The sequence below is a fragment of the Rattus rattus genome, chromosome 8 (assembly GCF_011064425.1).
Source record: "Rattus rattus isolate New Zealand chromosome 8, Rrattus_CSIRO_v1, whole genome shotgun sequence".
In the NCBI taxonomy this organism is placed as follows: Eukaryota; Metazoa; Chordata; class Mammalia; order Rodentia; family Muridae; genus Rattus; species Rattus rattus.
Genome location: NC_046161.1, coordinates 53,555,719 through 53,572,386, shown reverse-complemented (window position 1 = coordinate 53,572,386; position 16,668 = coordinate 53,555,719).

Here is a 16,668-nt window from a genome sequence, read left to right as displayed (position 1 = left end):
ATGATACTATTAATATATTTTGATTTCAAATATCCTATTGTGCTGTTCCATAAATATATTTGAATATGTCTAACTGGGTCTCAACATGGAATTGAGAAGTTACCATATATAAACCCAACATTAGCTGGGTATTAGTATTACATATGTATTCTCTACCTCAGGGCTACACTTTGAGCCCTATTTTTTATTTTTTGACTTCATGTTTTTGGTTTGGTTTGGTTTTTTGAGAAATAGTTTATGTAGCCCTGGAACTCATTTTGTAGACCATTCTTTGTCCCATAAAATACATGTGCACATATTGCTATATTTTAAAGTACTAGATAACAATACAAAGGTTTTATACATATATAGTCATTTTTTTCTTGTCAGTTGTTTGTTTTCAGGGGTAGAGGAATTGAAAGTCTCTTGTAGCCCAGGCTGGCCTACAACATGATAGATAGACTCACCTTGGACTACTTCTGATCCTCAGACCTCCAGCTCTGGAGGGACAAGATTCCAGGTAAATGCCACCACCCCTGGCTAATCTCATTTATTCTAGCATTTTCCAGGTGGTCTTATTCCTGCCTTATAATAAGTAAATGCAACATCAATCATGCCGGCCTCTGTCTCCTCAGTCCCAGACCAATGCCTGGTAGTCCTTGCTTGAACATTTTCTAGTGCAGTCTTGCTTTCCATTCTGAATTGAACATGTTCTGCTGGTTCACTGCAGGAAGCAGCAATATCCACCATGTAACTGCTAGGCAGCAGAACCTGAAGGGTTACTGGCTTTGTTTTATACATTAGGTCATCTTTGGACTGACTCCTGATGTCGATGTACTGATCTAATGTTCTGGAAAAAACCCTACAGTGCACTTCCTATTTTAAATGGCCTTTCATATTCTTATATATGAAATATGGAGAATAAAACAAGAACAGACATCTGGATAATCTATTAAAAATGGGAAAGAAGGCTTTAGGAATGTGTCAAAAAGTCAGTACTAAGCAAAAATAAAGCGATTCTCCACAACATAGGAAAAACCAGTCACCAAGTTCCAAGATGAGGCTGAATTTTCACTAAGGAAAATGAAGTGTTAATGTACTCAAAGAGAATGTTCTTGTAGCTGGAGTCGGCTCAGTGGTTGAAAGCACTCACTCTTCTTGCAGAGGACCCAGGTTTGATCCCCAGCATACACATACATGGTGGCTCACAACCATTGAACTCCAGTTCCAAGGATTTGACACTCTGAATTCTGCTGGCACCAGGCACACATGAGGTACACACAAATATAGGCAAAATATATTTTTGTAAGTAAAATTAAAATGTTCCTGAGTTAGAAGCAACTAACAGGTCTGTGTGTCAAAGGACACAGCAACTGTCTTTAGTGCCCAAAATAGGGGGATGTTTTTATGCTGGAAAACAAAATTACTCTTAAACCCTGCAGTTTGTGTTAAAAGACAAGAAGGGCAGCTCTCTGGGTTTTCTTCACATACTAGTAACTAGTAATCCCCATGTAGGGCGGGCCCTTTCCCCACAGGGCAAGCTCAGACAAGATTTCTGAAGCAGTTCTGACCTAGACTCTGCTCTCCCAGCTCACACTCTGCTCAGCCCACACTTCACTCACACCCTCAACTCACATGCTCCTCACCACTGCCTTCTACCTGTGTCCCACCATCTCCGAGTTTCCACTCCTGACAGCTACCCTCTCCATCCGTGGACAGGGACTTTGTGCAAACAATTCCTTTATACATATATCTTTGGCCTTCACACGTTTCTGGCCAACAGCTTTAAATGTGTGAACTCTTATCTTTCAAAATCCATGAAGGCATGTCTCCCTCTAAATACTAGCTTGTTAACTTCCTCCTCCTCGGGGCCTCACCCAAGGTGTCTGTACTGGGCTTTGTAACTGCTTTCCTTCCTCCGGGTTCTCAACCCACTTTAATCTGGATTCTGCTCCTGTTCCTCCACATATGACCCTCGCTAGTACTTGTTATTTTATTAGCAGAGTACATAGCATTAAATCCTCCTTCTCAAACCATTCTTCCTTTAACTCACGTAAGACCCAGTTTTCTCTCTCCTGTCACTTTCTTGCCAATTTTTTCCCCCACACCCTGTATTCTCAGGGTTTAGTACCACAGCCCTATTCTCACCGGACACTACCAAGACTGATGACCAATGTTGGCACATAAGACCCATACTCCTCTTCCAATCTTCATCCTGGATGTCCATGTGCCTGCTGTGCATCTTCACATGGGGCTTCCCTAGCATCCTCACATGCACCAAATCCCAAAGCTCAACCATCTTTCCCCATCCAACCTGTTCCCCATTCTCTCCAGAGTCTCCTAGAAGTCCTCCTTTACTATTTCTCTCACATAACCACACCCATCTGCTTTCTAGTCCTGTCGATTCTACATGCAAATATCCTCTAATTCATGTTCTTCTGTTTCTGTCTCTCTGTGTGTCTGTCTGTGTCTCTTTGTGTCTGCCCCACCCCATTCCAAACAACCACTCTCATACCAGGTATGGTGATGAACACCTGTCATCCCAGCCCTTGGAAAGCAGAGGTGGGAAGAATATTGAAAGTCTGAGCCTGGTCTACACAGTGACTCCCAGGCCTGTAGTTCAGATGATTATAGAATGACAGCCCATCTGGAAAAGACAGAAACAAAACTGAGAAGACAGCCACTCTAAAGTATATTCCAGGGCGCTCATGCTCCCCAGACTCTACTCCTCTCTGTCTTCTGCCAGTGTCTTCAATACAGAGCTGGTTCCCCTACTCACCTCACCTCTTCACCAGCCCCTCATTCTACCTTAGACCCCTCTGTCCCTATTTTTTCCAACACGCACATTCTTTCCCCTAAACGTCTCACACAGGACTTGATTTGGCTCCGAGGTAGAGTGCTTGACTACCTAACACACATAAGGCCCTAGGATAGGAAGAGGAAGGACAGGGAGGTAGGGAGGGTTTAGTGAGCACCAGTCTGCTGATCCTCCTCAGGTGAATCCTCTCTGAGGCCCCAGACCCATTTGCTTCCCTTGTTTATTCCCAAAATCAGAAGTCCTCTCAGTGGGTCCAAATCATATCATTTTTGGTATTGTGTCTCTCCTACTAAGTTGTAAGAGAGACACCACAAAAGTACTCCATATGGTTTGCTAAATGGATAAATGATAATATAGAAACTATTTATCAAAGGAAAAAAAAAAAGAAGCCCACCTTCCTTCCGTGGCACAGCCACAGAAATCAAATGCTACACTAATCTATATGACTTTGCGCGCTTGCTTAAGACTGAGTTATCGGGGGAAGAGTCGATGAACTTAAGTAACCTGACAGAAAATAAGGAACCCACCAAACTGGCCAGTCTAGCTACGGACATCTTCTCAACTGCCCTGCTGCTTTCTCGGGGGTTTCACATTTTACCTAATTCCAACCCATGTGCAAGCACTATTTTAAAGGTAACAGGGAGTTAGTTATATCAGGCTAATAGAGTCATTTTCTAAGCCATGTTTGTCCCACTGTTGGATTTGGTTAGTTCTAACTTCAGGCTCTTAGGAATTCCACTGGTATAGCGATGCTTCAGTGACTTTCTTTTCAATTTTTTTCCCCTTAAAGGGCCAGGGAGATGCCTCAGTGGGTAAAGCATTTGCTGCCAAGTCCAGCGTCTGAGTTCAAACCTTGGAGATTCACATGGTGGAAGAAAAGCAACTCCTAGAGGTTGTTCTCCAATCTCTCCAGGTGCACATACAAAATAAAGTATATTAAAATGTTAGGTAAAATACTTAAGAATCAAAATCTCCTTGAGGAGTAAAAAGGTATGGTTTAGACATCCAAGCACTCTAGAAGTAGGTATAGTTACTATGTGTCAATTAAAAGAACATACCAGAGCAAGGGATGGTGAAACATGAACTATAATTCAGATCTTAGGAAATGGAAGCTGGAGGATCAGGAGTTCAAGACCCAGTCTCAGCCTCATGAGATCTTGTCTCAATGTCCTGCCCAATTCCCTCAAAAAAGCTATCAAGTATATGTACAGTTTACATTCTTTCAGATAGACAGCCAAAATGGTCTAAAAAATCAGTATGGACTGTTGTATAATATAAAACTATGTCTAGCTCCACATAGCTCTGCCAGTTTTAAGTTTTATGTTTGTTTATTTACTGACTTTTGAGACATACTATGTAACCCTGGCCAACCTGCAACTTGCTGTATAGACCAGGATGATCCTCAAACCTAAGGCACTCTTCCTACCTCCTGAGTGTTGGAATCACAGATGTGCACCATCATAAACAGCTTAAATTTCTTTTTTTTTTTTTCTTTTTTTCGGAGCTGGGGACCGAACTCAGGGCCTTGCGCTTGCTAGGCAAGCGCTCTACCACTGAGCTAAATTCCCAACCCCAACAGCTTAAATTTCTTTCTTGGAATTTAGCAGATAATAACTAATGTTTGTTTAGTCCTTTCTACATCCCAGGAACTTCTGAGGATGTGGCATGAATTTTCTTGTATGATAATCACTGTTGATCTGAAAGGAAAGCTGAGGTTAGATAGCTCTTACAGGGTTTTCTATTCCTCACCTCATACTGTACCCAAAAACTCAGATTTGGGAGCTTGTTGGATTTTGGATTACGGAAGGCTCAACCTGCACCATGTTTTATAACTTTTTTTTTTTTGGTTCTTTTTTTCGGAGCTGGGGACCAAACCCAGGGCCTTGCGCTTCCTAGGCAAGCGCTCTACCACTGAGCTAAATCCCCAACCCCGGCACCATGTTTTATTATCTTTAATTATTTGTAGGTATGGGTGTGTGCACTGGGCAGCCAGTGCCCACAGATACCAGAAGCATCAGCTCCTCTGGAGCTGAGGGTACAGACAGTTGTGAGCTGCCTGATGTGAGTGCTGGGAACCAAACTAGAGTCCTCTGGAAGAGCATCAAGTGATCTTAACCACTAAGCTATCTCTTCAGACTCAACCTGCCCAATTCATCCTTCTTTTGGAAAAAAGGACACTGAGACTTGGAGTTGCTCAAGCCAAGTAAATACAAGTTTAAATGCAGATATAGTGATTCCAAGTCATGTGTCCCTTTTCTGGTGGTAGTGGCAGTGCTGCTGCTGCTGATGATGATGATGATGATTGTGGTTGTGGTGGTGGTGGTGGTGGTGGTGGTGGTGGTGGTGGTGGGTGCATGAGAGAGGTGAGGGAGAGTTAGAGTTAATTTGTCTAGTGAAGCCCAGCCCAGGATAGCTTTAAACTTACTCTGTAACTGAGGATGACCTTGACCTCCTGATCCTGCCTTCCTTTCCCTCCAGTGCTGGGATTTACAGTGTGTGGCTCCAAGGCCAACCAGAATTTATGTTCTTAACCAACATGTGTTATTTCTTGATTGTTAGTGGTATTGGTGCTTTTTCTGTTTTCTTCAGTAGAGAGAGAATACTATTAGAGACAAAAGCTCCATGTAGCCTCCCTAGTCTCCAAGGGTGGAAGTGCACCCCTTTAATCCCAGCACTCAGGAGGCAGAGACCTTGGATCTCTGAGTTCAAGCCCACCCTGGTCTATAAGAGGGAGCTCCAGGACAGCCTGGGCTGCCCAAAGAAACCCCGTCTTGAAAAATCAAAATTAACTACTTAACTAATTAATTTTAAAAGGAGGGACTAAAAAGATGACTCAGTGGTCAGAGCACTGGCTGCTCTTACAGAAGACTTGGGTTTGATTCCCAGTGCCCACTCGGCAGCTCACAACTGTCTGTAACTCCAGTTCCAAAGGATCTGGTACTTCTCACATTTTTGGGACTCACACATATATATGGTGAACATTTCTGCATGCAAGCAAAATACACACATAACAAAGAAGTCTTAAACTTGACAGGTAAAGCAAAAAATATATTTTAAAAAAGACTAGTCATATGTGGACCAGGAGGATACAACACAGAGCAATTATTACAAATAATGAAGGAAAAGAAATTTGGGGTTGTCAATGGATATCTCAAATCGAGTGAGGCCTAGAACAGAAAGTCATGGTGAATGTCACGGAGATGGAAGCATTCTAGAAGCAGGCAGAAGACAGCAGGGGCTATGCAGGACACAGCTATTGAGGAATGTCTTACTACTGTAGAGAGTGGCTGTCCAGTTTCTCCAGTCAGACATCTACATGCTCAGTTTGAAGCTTTCTACTATGTACTGTAGCATTTTGCTAAGTCTATCAGGCATGTCCAACCTTTTGACATTGCAATGTGATGAAATTATTTACAAAGTTCACAGTGGGGAACTGTGCAATTGAGTTACCAAAAAAAAAAAAAAAATTGAAGAAAAAAAGGAGAAATTAAATGGCTCAGCACATAAAAGTGCCTGCTCTGCAAGCCTGAAGGCTGAGTGGGGAGACCACCATGACTGCCACCAACTCCTGACTGCTACACAGGTGCCGTCACACACACACACACACACACACACACACACACACACACACACACACACACACACACACTGACCTCTGAGATTCCGGTCAGTCAGTGCTACATAGTAAGACTCTGTCTCCTAAACAAAAATCCACAGAAGATACCTCTAGGCTTCTCCCCTACACTCAGGCTTCCTAACCCATCGCTCACTTAACATTCCCACTTGGCTAAAACTTGTCTCAGATTTAGCATGTTCAATACTGTAATTTCCCTTAATTATCAGTGGGGGTACAGTCGGATGACAGCTCAGGGAGTGGGCTGTCTCCTTCCACCCTTCGTGTCCCTGTGGTTAACTCAGCTTGTCAGACTTGGCAGCCTTTGCCCCCTGAGCCACCTCACCTCCCTCCAACACTCCATCTCCAATCTGTCTCTATATCCTTTCGAGCCACAAATCATGAAGTCCTGCTTAAGGTCCACAATTCCCTATCTCTGGTTTAACCTGCGTTCTTGCTTTCACATTGAGAACATATGCAAGATCAGTCCATTCTGTTTGTCTCCGCTTTTGGTCAGATTTTTTGGCATTCCCTAGTTTAAGTGCCTCTTGGGTAAGACGGGCTTGGGGGTAGATTGGGTAGGAACTGAATCCTGCTTTCAGCTACTCTCTTATCTCCAGGACATTATCTATCACATCAGTCTCTGTTCTGAACTGTTCTGATGCTCCTAACAACCTACTTCTGAAACCTCTTAGGCCCGGAAGTTCCTTAGCATCCAGATTTCCTGTGCCAAGGAAATGATTTTACTTTATCAGCTATTCCCAAAGTCAATAGACTTGATCGGAGTGCTAAGAAAATGCTTGCTGAGCTGGCTGCTGTTGCCCAGGGGCCGCGTGTATTCAGTAGTGTAGCACAAGACCTGGGTTCCCTCCCCAGCACTGTGCACACACGTGCGAACACACACACACACACAGCAACAACAAAAGTTTAAAAACCTGTCAATAGTCTGATGTAAATCTTTAATTACTGCCCATCCAGATACGTGATTTTTCAATTGGAGATAGTTTGTCCTCTCTACAAGAGACACTTGGCAATAGGAGGGGATAGTTTGGGTTGTCACAATCAGAGATAAGGGGTATATCAGCATGATATGCCTAAGCATCTTAACATAGAACAACCCCCCTATAATGAAGAATTATCCAGCCCCAAACACAAGGCCAGTGAGCAATTCATCTAGACTATTCTATGAGACTTTTAAAACCATCAGCTTATTCATCATTCCTAAGCTGTCATTCAGTAGCTCGGAAAGACTGAAGAAGTCTCACATCTTCACTGCAACATCGGATCCTAAGAGCTTTTGCAGGAGCCCTGCCTCTCTGAAGGGCTCACCTGCCTTCCTTCCCAACCCCATCCCTTTCTGACCTTACCCCACAAGCACATGACTCTCCTCTCATCGAAATCTCACTCAGGCTTTGAAGCCCACACATGCTGCACACCTATCCGCTGACTCAGTCTTACCCATAAGTCCCAAAGTTAGCTCATGCCTCTAGCTTGCCTCTCACTAAACTTCCTGAAGGTGATCCATGTCATATCTCAGACTTAATCTGTCTTAGTATTGACAGCCAAGTGTGAAAGCTTTGTGGCTATTCTAAGAGTCAAATGAGATACTGAGCATAAAAGCGCATTGTACAGGGCCTGATGTGCTGTTAAATGTTCAGAAAATGATAGTATCCTAGTATCTGCAGAAGCATACATTCAGGAGCTAATAAACTGCTCACATATAGTTGTGTGCTGGAGAGAGCATGGCATTCTGATTAGCCTGCTATTTGGAACTAGCAGCAAAGAAAAACTTCCATCAGAAATCCTACACCAACTAATACGCCTTCACGCTCCACTGAATCTAGGAGCAGTGGGTGTCACATTTTCCCAAGCCGTGCCCAAGCCAACCTTTCTGCGTTTAGCAAGTTAATGAACAGCTTGTGAGTAACTCTTGGCCCACTCCAGCCCAATTTAGAAGGCTGCCACGGGGATAAGATATCAATACGGCACAGCCTCTGCTCTGCTGGGGACCCAGCTCTGTAGTGTCCTCCTCTCCCCACCTGAGTGCTCCTGTGTTCTGTCACAGGAGAGTCTGAGGTCCTTAGAAAGAAGAAGTCAGCCCAGTGTGGTGAGGCCTCACACAGGCCTGGCCTTTCCCCCAGGCAGAAGAGAGACCTCGTTGGAGATCCTGTGAGAGAAGCGAGTGGGGGCATCACATTCCAAGCAGCTCCAGGTTTGGCTGGGAGCCAGGTGCTAAGTGCCAAACAAGAAGGAACACATTCCAGGGAGTCAGGGAGCCCTGCCGACATGAAGGGGCCCAGTAAGCAGGGCCCCCGCTGGGCACCAGGTGCTGCTCATCTGGAGATCAGTCATGCAGGGGAAGAACTCCAGTTTCTCTGGTTATTGATTCAGAGGCTTAAATGCCAACCCCCTTTCTCACACTGCTGGCAGACAAAGCATCTGTAAAAGTCACATGTCAAACCACCCTGTGTAAAGTAGAAGGAGGGTGCTGTTGACATCGTGCTTCACACCCAACCGGAGCCAGATTTCTTTCATTCTGTGCCCAAAAGAGGATGCTAATAACGACAAGGTCGGATGGGAGCAAGGAACCTGGGTTCTGTGTCCTTAGACACTTAGCTCCCCACCCTTGGCGTTCCACCCATGCTTTTCAGACACACCTGCCCTTCACACCAGCCAGCCCGTCTTCTTGGCAGCCAAACCTTTAGAAAAGCTAGAGGATCCTTGAAAGTGCTTGCCGGCCTTTCTCTACTCCGGGAGGCAGGCGGAGGCAATGAGGGGGCAGAGGGCAGAGCTATTTCTATTGGGGGGAGACGGCCCCACCAACTGTCTGAAGAGTCTGTCCTTCCATTACAAACCAGAAGCCTGGGCCAGATTTCACCCAGCAAGGAGATAAACTGGGAGGGACTTGTGCTGAGAATGACGTCTTGTTGCACTTTGCTGCCACCTGGTGGGGTATTTTGTTTTCTCTCTATCTTGCAGAGCAAATGTCCTGGAAGAAATTTCTCTTAATCATTATCTTACTTCTGTGGCAGAACAGCTGTGGGGAGCTCATCTACGTGGCAGGTGTCCTAGGGACACGGTAGTCAGTTGCAAGGGCCCTGCTGGCTGCGTGGGCACCTGGGGTGGAATTCTTAGTCTCATGATACTTTGGCTAGGCTGAGATTCGTGCACCCCTCACTCCTGAGAGCTCTTTCCACTAGAATCCCTCTCCCTTTGGGACCATGTCCCCTCTACTCAAGCACTACCACGGATATTCATCTCATGATCTCTGCCAGTAAGATTAGTTCATTTCAACAAAAACTGAGAAAGATGGGATCGATTGTGTGCCCTGCCTGCGACGCTGCTGCTTCTGAGGATGAGAAGTGGGAGTGTAGTTTGAAAAGGTTTCTTGGACTTTTCCTACGTTCTTCAGAAGTCTGCAACTGGTCAGCCATATTTTCCAGTTACATCCAAATGTTTATTTCTTCTAGTCCCAGAAAGCACTTGGCTTCAGCAACCACTAAACAACCTACCACCCCAAACTTTCAACTCCTTTGAGTACATATCTGTGGTGATTTGAGAAGGAATGGTCCCATAGGTTCATGTGTTTGAATGTTTGACCAGAGGCACTATTAGGAGGTGTGGCCTTACTGGAGGAAGCATCACTATGGGGGTTAAGGTCTCCTATGCTCAAACTATGCCCCAGTCTCCTTCTGCTGCCTGAGGATCAGGATGTAGAGTGCTCAGCTCTCTAACATCATATGTCTGCCTGTGCACTGCCATGCTTCCTACCATGGTAATAATGAACTAAACTTCTTAAACTGTAAGCCAACCTCAAAAGTTTTCCTTTATGAGAGTTGCCATGATAGTCATGGTGTCTTTTTGTAGCAATAAAACCTACTAAGACAGTATCCCAAAATGAATGACTAGGTTATCTATTTTTAATTTTTTGTTTAGATTAAAAAAATCATTTGTCTTGTCACAGCAGCAATGGCCTTCCTTCCCTTGGTGCTGGGAAGGAGTGCAAGGTCTTGATCAAGCCACTCGTGCGTTCTCCTATCCCAGCCATAAGACACATGCCCTCCTTTCATCAGAGCAGCAGAGGTCAGTGCACCATCTCCTCGTCGACACCTGTAATTTTCTGCGTGACAGCACCTTCCTAACCATTGTGACAGCCTCTTCGTGATTTTTAACTTGAGTAGAAAAGCTGATCGGTTTTTTAATTGGGTATTGACTATTTTCTAAAAATCCTTTGCCTATTTTCTAATTGGGTTATTTGTTGTTGTTGTTGTTGGTGTTGGTGGTGGTGGTGGTGGTGGTGGTGGTGGTGGTGGTGGTGGTGGTGGTGGTGGTGGTGGTTGTGGTAGTGGTAGTGTGAAATGGAAATTTTTGGTTTCTTTGGAGACTCAGTTGTGGTTTTGATGTTTTTTTCTGGAAACCGTTGATATTTTGCTGAAGCAGACACATAAGAGGATGTTTTGCTGAGGTGGACATGTGAGAGGATGTGTGATGTTTGGAAGGAGTATAAACAGAACCTAACAGTGAAGGATGCTCATTGGTTCGCCTCACAGCACTTTGCTCGTCTTTGCTGATCTTCACTTGTTGTGACTTTGTAGAGAGAAAAGCATCATGGAACTTCTTCCAGCTGCTTCTTGTCGCTTCCACAGACACCTGCCAGTTTGGCCGAGCTTCCATTTTTCTGGATCAAGCTGCTGCACTGATTTGTGTTTGGTGTTTGCTGATCAGGCTGGACTGCCACTAAAGATTTGTGTTTGGAATCACCCCAAAGAACTACTTCTAAACTCTCCACATCCCCCATTTCCTTATGAACCTCTCTTCTCCTCTACTTCTGGTCAGTGGGCTAGAGGAGAGGTTGAAGCATTTGAGAACTCTTATTAAAGTAGGTTTTGAAAAATCTAAGCCTACAGTGGTGGGTGGTTGGGGTTTTTTTTGTTTTGTTTTGTTTTGTTTTTGTTTGGTTTGTTGTTGTTGATTGTCTGAGGTAGGGTTTCTCTATTTAGTCCTGGCTGCCTTGGAACTCACTCTGTATATCAGGATGTCCTGGAACTTACAGAAATCCCCCTGCTGTGCCTCCTGACTGGTGGGATTAAAGGCATGCACTACCACCATGGTAGTTTACTTCTCTAGCCTCTTTAAATTTAGTTCTGTTATTGTATTATTGTTGTTGTGTATAGTGCGTGTGTAGGCACATGAATGCCATGGTATGTTATGTGGAGTCAGTTCCCTGTGCTCAAACGAAAGTAGTCAGACATGTATGACAAATGATTTGCCCACTTAGCTGTATGCCCAGCCCTCCAGCCTCATTTTTTAAAGTATTTTATTATTTACTTATTAGTATTGTGAGTATGTGTTCTTGATGGGGTTGGGGTGAGTGCATGTGTGAAGCTCAGAGCACAGTTTTGTGGTCAGTTCTCTGCTTCCAGCTTTACATGGGTCCCAGAGTCCAAGTGCAAATGCTTGAGGCTTGTGCAGCAAAGACATCTACCTACTGAGCCATCTCATCAGCCTCTCACACGTTTTTTATTACTCCTACCACACTTAACTGGTATTCTAGAGTCATGTAGATGGTTTCTCTGTTTCTTAAACATAAATGTTCTTTCCCAACTGAACCCACTTGCAGAAATGGCTCTGGTTCCAGCTAAGTGTGGTGTCAGAGGACTTTCTTGATGACCCTGCATGAAGCCAGTTTCCTCCTTATCTTACATCACAGCTTTTCCTTTATGGAACCCAACCAGGAGCTACATTACCCAGCCGTGCACACACTTATTAGAACTCACCTTTATGTGGAACTCCATCTTCATGTGAAATTTAAGTCAAGCTCCAGTGCCTAGCATGCTGGCACACAGTGTGGATTCAGTAATATTTATTGAGTGAATACCCTACTAGAAGAGGGCAGAAAGGTTGGAAGAAAAGGTTGATATGGTCCAGCGAGAGGGCTCTGCAAGTAAAGTGCTTGCTGCACAAGCCTGCCAACTGGAGGTCCATCCCCAGAATGTACACATAACATAATTTAAAAATTATGGTTAAGGGCTGGAGAGATGGCTCAGCGGTTAAGAGCACCCGACTGCTCTTCCAGAGGTCCTGAGTTCAATTCCCAGCAGCCACATGGTGGCTCACAACCATCTGTAATGGGATCCAATGCCCTCTTCTGGTGTATCTGAAGACAGCTACAGTGTACTTATATATAATAAATGAATAAATCTTTAAAAAATTATGGTTAAACTAAAAATGTTATATTAGTCAAGCATGGTAGCATATACTTGAAATGGCAGCCCGCAGGAGGCTACTGCAAGAAGATAGAGTTCAAGGGCAGCCGAGGCGACATAGCCAGATCCTGGGCCAAAGGAAGTTTTAAGAGGGATGGGAAGATGGCTCCACAGATAGAAGTGCTTGTGTGCAAGTATGAGGCCCTGAGTGCAGATCCTCAGAACCCTGTAAAGGCAGATATGGCACCAGATGTGGCAGTGTGAATGTCTGCAACCCCAGTGCTCCCACCCAGGGACAGAAGGCAGAGACAGAAAAGTCCTAGGAGCCTTGGTACAAGCAACCCTGTCTCAAACAAGATGGTCTCCATATACCTCATGGCCATGCACACCCACATTTATATACATGACTTTGCAAAAAATATTAAACAAAGTTTTAATTTTAAAAAGGTAAACGTGGGGCTGGAGAGATGGCTCAGCAGTTAAGAGCACCCGACTGCTCTTCCAGAGGTCATGAGTTCAATTCCCAGCAACCACATGGTGGCTCACAACCATCTGTAATGGGATCCAATGCCCTCTTCTGGTGTGTCTGAAGACAGCTACAGTATACTTACATATAATAAATGAATAAATCTTTAAAAAAAAAAAGAAAGGTAAAAAAAAAAGATAAACTTGACCACAGGCGTGCACCATGATAAAGCAGGCCATGTGAAACTGTTGCTTTGAACTTATAATGAGCTTATGGAATGAAACATATCAATATCCTTCTGTAACTTCCTTTTCTGTAATAGTTTATCTGTGAGGTAAAATTTTGTAAAGAACTTTTGTCTAAGGTTTAAAAAAAAGACTAAAAAAAAAATAATCATGGCTGTTGGGTTCTCCCCCATCTACCGTGCTATCGTGTGTGTGTGTGTGTGTGTGTGTGTGTGTGTGTGTGTCTGTTTCTTCCTTCCTTTTTTTCCTTTGTTACTTTTTCTTTTCCTTTCTCTGTGAAATTACCAAAAGCCATCAGCTTTTGGACCCAGAATAGCAAGAGAGAGTTAAATTGCCAGAAATCATTAGCCTCTGACCACCAGAACAGTAAGAGAGAATTTGCCTGCCACTGTGTCCCACCTCAGTACCTGACCCTGTTGGAGCTAGCCCCTGGCATGCATATAAGTATGAAGGATAAAGATCAATGTCAGATGTCTTCATTGATGACTATCTTTAAAAGAAGAGTGTGGGTGCGTGTGTGTGTGTGTGTGTGTGTGTGTGTGTGTGCGCGCGCGCGCGCGCGCGCGCGCGCCAGAGCACAAGCATATATGTGCCTGGTGCTCCTGGGGAGGCCAAAAGAGGGCATCAGATACCCTGGAATTAGAGTTGCACATAGTTGTGAGCTGTGTGTTGTGGAGGCTGAGAACCTAACCTAGTCCTCTGCAAAAGGACCAAGAAGTTGTAAGCCCTGAGCCATCTCTTCAGCCTTCCACCTTACTTTTTGAGACACAGTCTCTGCAAACATGGAGTTCATTGATTTGCTTAGGCTGGCTGTTCTGTGAGTCCAGAGATTATCTATCTCTGTTTCTTCCATGCTGGGTGACCAAGTGCGTGCCCAGTTTGTTTTTGTTTTGTTTGATCTGACCTCAGGTCCTTATGCTTACCTGCTAAGTACATTACTGAGTTGTCTCCTACCAAAATAAACAAAAGTGATTTTATATGTATTGGCGCTTGGCCTACACGTGTGGCTGCTCTTCTTGAAGACTTGGATTCAGTACCCTAACTACTGTCTAACAACTGTCTGTCACTCTAGTTCCAGAGGATCGAATGCCCTCCTCTGACCTCTGTGGGTACTGTATACATGTGGATAGACACCAGGTAAACATAAAAAATAAATAAAATCTCAAAAAAATTAAGATAAAAATGGGGACTGGAGAGATGGCTCAATGAAGTGCCAGCCACACAAGCATGATGGCCTGAGTTTATCCTACCACCTAAAAAAGCCAGGTATGGTGGAGCATGCTTACAACTGTAGCACTAGGAAGATGAAAACAAGATCCACTGGGGCTGACTAGGCTAGGCTAGCCTACTCTCATCTCAGTACAGCCCATTGAGAGATCCAAGCCGGCCCAACTGACCATCTATTCCGTGAAGTACTGGAGCATGAAGGGGTCAGTCCTGCAGGATCTGAACAACAACAGGATCCGACAGGAGTCCCAGTGAGGATCCAGTACTAATGGTGTAACAGAAGCCAGAGGCCTCCAACCAGACCAATGCCTCGTTGCAAGTAAAGTTGCATGAACAAAAGTCCACACTGCAGTTTCCATGGAGAAATTTTTTTAAATGCACTAATTTTTTTTCTTTCGGGGGGGAAGATTGCAATTATAGAAGGCAGATACAGAGGGATAGGGGAAATGAGTGGGGTTGGGGTGCATGGTGTGAAATTCAAAAGAATCAATAAAAAATTAAGAGAGAGAGCTCCTGTCTCAAAGTGAATGGTGCCTGAAGAACAATACCCAAAATTGTCCTCAAATACACAAACACCACACACACACACACACACACACACACACACACACACACAAGCATGCACAAAGTGAAATCCACAGGACACTAGAAAAATCAAGGTTTTTATTTTTTAAAAAACATTTTTTTCAGTACCTGGGAATTAACCTGTTTTTCAAAGGCTGATGCCAGGGTGGAACAGCCCACTCTTGTTGAACCAAACCCTCAGAGAACCGGAGGGGCATTAGCCAGTGCAATCAGGAATGTATAAATACCCACAGATCATGAATGATCACAACTGTCACACAGCTCCTCCAGAGGAGCAGGACGGGCAACCACGGGGAGGAGCAAAGAGAGGACCCTTCAGAGGCATGGACACACCCATATCACTCAAAGCTCTGGCCTCAAGTCTACCTCCAAAGTCAGCTAGCTGCCCTACAGCCCGCCTCCTGCCCTCTCAGCCATGGTTGGAGAATGGGCTTTCCAGAGCATGTTGGCACAGCCTTGTGACTTGGCACCTCTCATGAACCCTGGCTCAACCTAGCAAGGCTCAGAGAATGGATCCGTACTCTCACGTCTCAGCAGGGACCAGGGAGGGAAAGCACTGGGGCAAGGAGGATTGTTTCTGTTATATGATGGGAAACACAAAAGGATGGATGGGCACTGGAGGATGGGCATCTGACAGTGTGGCCCTGGAAGGAGGACCAAATGGGCACTGGGCTTCACCTGAGATGTAAAGATTTGGTACAAATAGCATACAAGGCTGGGCTCCATGTTCAATCCTAGGAACCAGAATAGGGAGATGATGGAGAGCCCTCCAGTCTAAGCTCAGGAAGTTGTCACCCACTGTCCCTTTCTCCAGTCCTGCTGGGATTTGTCCTGAATGAGACAACCACAGCCCTGCAATCATTTCCACCAGGGTTTCCTCCCCCAGTTAACTTGACAGCACAAGAGGAAGGGGGAACAGTGGCTATTCCCAGTACCACTCCACCCACCACCTGTACCTTTCCTTAATACCACGGACTTCCTCCCTAAGACCCTTCTAGAACCTTCAAAGCCACTGTCTTAGCAGATGAGAGTCCTGAGGAGATGAACAAGAGTTCTTTTTAGGAAAAAAGTAGATGGGGAAGATTCTCTACGGCAAAACCATCAGTGTGCACCAATCTCACCATCTACCCATCCTCTCCCACCAAGGGAGTCAGAGATCTCCTCACCTGGTCTCTGCATGGAGCCTGTCCTTACTTATGATCACTGGAATCCTATGGAATGTCCTAGAGCACATGGACTGCAGGTCCATGGCATGAGTGAGCTCTGCCAAGAAGGCCACCGCTGCAGCTGGATCTCACTGCCCAGTCAAACCACCCCGACAAGTGCAGGTGGCCATGCAGGAAGTATACCAGCCACTAGACCTTAAATAAAATTCCCTGCCTTCCTATTGCTAATGTCTAGGACCTTGGGAATGTCTGTGACCAATGGGAATAGACCTACCACCAAATACCCAAGTACCGGTTCCCCTTGTCCTACCAAGGAGGAGACTGCTCCAGAATGGGAGTTCTGGGACCTCCAATCTCAGCCCT